This window comes from Chenopodium album, chromosome 3, assembly GCF_948465745.1.
Source record: "Chenopodium album chromosome 3, dcCheAlbu1.1, whole genome shotgun sequence".
NCBI lineage: Eukaryota > Viridiplantae > Streptophyta > Magnoliopsida > Caryophyllales > Amaranthaceae > Chenopodium > Chenopodium album.
In genome coordinates, this window is record NC_137836.1 from 52,760,343 (window position 1) to 52,763,795 (window position 3,453).

The 3,453-nt window shown below is 38.4% G+C and overlaps 1 non-coding gene across 1 annotated transcript; it reads left to right on the forward strand.

Annotated features, from left to right (window-relative positions):
* Positions 1 to 2,757: 2,757 nt before the first annotated feature.
* Positions 2,758 to 2,864, forward strand: LOC145625779 (small nucleolar RNA R71). Its single transcript, XR_014110683.1, has one exon. It is a non-coding gene; the product is annotated as a small nucleolar RNA R71 (small nucleolar RNA).
* Positions 2,865 to 3,453: the final 589 nt, after the last annotated feature.

The following is a 3,453-nucleotide window of genomic DNA, read 5'->3' on the forward strand; positions in this document are numbered from 1 at the left end:
TTTGTAGTAGTGCAACCACGGTAACTAATGAAGTTCTCTAGTCTATTAAAGTACACCCAAAATGGCTCATTTTCAAATTGAGGAAATGAGGTATTTCTCATTTTTATACAAAACAAACAAATATCAAATAAAAGAAAAGTTTATACAAAGACCTAGACTTAAGCAATCAAAATCACTCAAACATAGACACTGTTCCCCGGCAACGGCTCCATTTTGACGAGGGGTGGAACTAGGTCGTTAAAACTAATCCTCCCTCAGTCAAACTAAATTTATAAACACTTAACAAACCTATATACAAGTGTAGAGGCAAGTAAAGGGTCGACCCTAATGGAACAGTAATTTTGAAGCGCTCTCAATTATGCGCTTAAGCTAGGTCGAAGTCTAAGGATTAAAGGTAAACACTAACCAACTAACAAAACGAAGAACCAAACAAATAAAACACTAGAAACGGGGATCAACAAGTAATCATGACAATTGTTGCAACTCCGGAACAATATGCAAATCAATGGTTGTGAAGACTAATGGCAAGCTCAATCAAAAGAGTCAACAAGCTATCTCCTAGAGATCAAATTAACGCCAACTACGAGAGACACTAATTAGGAGCATCACTAATCAAGCTCAATCGACAATTACAATTCCTAAATCCTGGTCCATATCATTAGAAACTACAATGCAATCTAGCATAATTTTCAAGGCCTAATCGAATTACACACATGCAAATTAAACTTCCATTAATCACTTTAATCTCAACAATTAATCAACATAATCCCCAAATTAAGCACAATCAATCAATCATACAAGTTTCACCCAATCCCTAGCAAACAACTACTCTCACATCATCATCTAATCAACTAACAACTAAAGAAATCAAGAATCAACAATATATGAAGAACAACTACACTAATCAAGCATCAAACATCAAAATCAATCTAAACAAACAAGAATATTAAACAAAGCAATAAAATGAGATAGAGTTAGAAATGCTCATTGATAATAGAAAAGATCATCAACACAATTGTCACCATTGAATCTTCAATCTCTTAATCACCATTGAAATTCCTCACTTTCTCTCTTTAAAATCTACTCCTAAACTAACCCTAAAACTAAAGAGAGAAGCTCTACACTAAGCTAAAATTATGATCAAAATCTAAAATGAAACTTGCTCTCAAAACTTTCCCAAAAAATTGGGTTACAAAGATATATATAGGAGGCGCGAACAAAAACCAAGCAAGACAGATACCCAGAGAGGCGCGCCCGCGCGGGCAAGGAGGTGCGCCCGCGCTGATCTGGTTTCTTCGATCTTTCTTGCGGCTTCGTGCGTTCGCTAAGGTCTTCAAGTGGACGCTCGATATGATGATGATGAACAATAAGAGTGGCAGTCCCAAAAAGCACTTGATAGTGGGTTCAACACCCCATCTTCACGAGAGCACGGCTTGAGAGCGCAAGAGCTAGAATTTGGAGAACCCATTTCCTTGCATCTTGAGTTTTCCTATTGCCATGAGCTTACTCAAAAATCATCTTCCGCCTTAGTAATCCATCCATATTAAGAACCCAACCTCGTACAATACCTACAACCAAGAAAAGAAAGCAAATAAATGAGAAAACACTAGAAAAACCATCAAAACACACAAAACCACAAAAAAGGAGCGGAAAAGGTAAAACAAAGAGAAAAAGCATAAAATTAAGCATTTATTAAGAAGGAAAGCTATGAAAAGAAGGATAAAATAACCTAAATGTTCATCAAATGGGTGCCATTTATGACACCCATCACCTTCCCCTAAGCTTTTCCAACTTTTAGTTACAATGGCATTGGTTTGCTCTCTAGGATCTAGACCTTGACTAGGCAATGAGGTACTAGAATTTCCCTTAAGGGAAATAGCTATTTGGGCCATATGATTTTCAAACATTTTATTGTGGGTTTGCATTTGTTTTAAGCTTTCCTCCAAGTCATTTGTCTTTTTAGTTTGGGTGTTGATGAATTGCTCCATCATGCTTTCTAAATTAGACTTAGGAGGAGGGGGGGGCTTGAATTTGAAGTGGTGGTTTAGGAAGAGGAGCTAGATTTGGTCTTACACCTCCATTAAAACTGGGTAGTTTTAAGTGGAAGAGTATTGTCCTTTTTTCGGTACCTATTGTCATTTCTATAATTTCGTTGATTATTAGACACATAGTTACATACACCACTAGCTTGACCTTGACCTTTACCACTACTTTGCCCTTGGGTTTGACCACTTTTCCAACCAAAATTGGGGTGATGTTTCCATCCCTCATTATAGGTGTTGGACTAGGGGTCAAACCTCGGGTTAGCATGCACATTATTGTCTTGTTCCATAGAAGGGGAAGGGGAACATTGCTCATTCAACAAGGGACACTCTGAAGACATATGGTCTTCACTACCACACACTTCACAAGACATCAATTGCATAGACACATTATTATTTGAAGAATTAGATGCATGTGAGTTATGGAGAGGGGATATGGGAAAAGGAGATGATTGCATTTGATCAAATTTAGAGGAAAAGACATCTAACTTTGAGCTAAGCATATTAATAGCACTAACCTCATACCTTCCTTTTTTAGTGGAGTTCCTCTCATCGTGACTCCAATCGGTGTAGTTTTGCACCACCTCTTTGATGATTTTGAGTGCTTAAAATGGTGGCTTCTTCATGAGTGGACCACCCGATGCTCCATCCAATAGTATGCGATCCGCCCTCAAGAGACCCCTATAGAACCCATGTAAAAAAGAGTCATTCTTCCATGCCACGATGTGGGCATTGTTTGTGATAGTTCTTGTACCTCACCCAAGCATCATATAGAGACTCATCGGGTTCTTATAGGAAATTTGAAATTTTTAATCTCAACTCTGTCGTTCTTCCAAGAGGTATAAACCTTCCAAGTTGTCAATGAATTCATAGTCAACCTATTAAGCTTAAGATGTGCAATGGGATCCTCATGCTTTGCCCCGGAGAATTGCCCTTGATCAAGGTGATAAGGGCGGGCCTTATCTCAAAGTTATTTGCATCGGTGGTGGGAGTAACAATCCCACTTGCTTCTTGATTTGGTGGAGGGACACCAAACTCTCTCAAATTCTTGTTAGGTTGAGCCATTTCGAATTGGCGAATTGGTGGAGAGGTTGGAGAATTTTTCTTTGGTGATTCTAATGGAGTGGTGTCTCCACTAGATTCACTAGAAATAGAATGATCGGACTCAACCTCTACTTGCGGCTCACTTGAAGTAGCACCACAAGCTATCGCCCCTCTTTTCTCTTCGATTTGCCTTTACCACTTTTTCAAGCTCGAGGTTCAACGACACAAGAGGAAGTGTCCTATTGTTGCGTTTGGGCATAAAAAGAGAAGACTAGATGGGAGATTAGTAGGTTAGTAAAAAAACAAAGAAAAATAAAGCAATAAAATGAACTAGTCTCACATATTTCACAAGTAACTCAATGCTTAA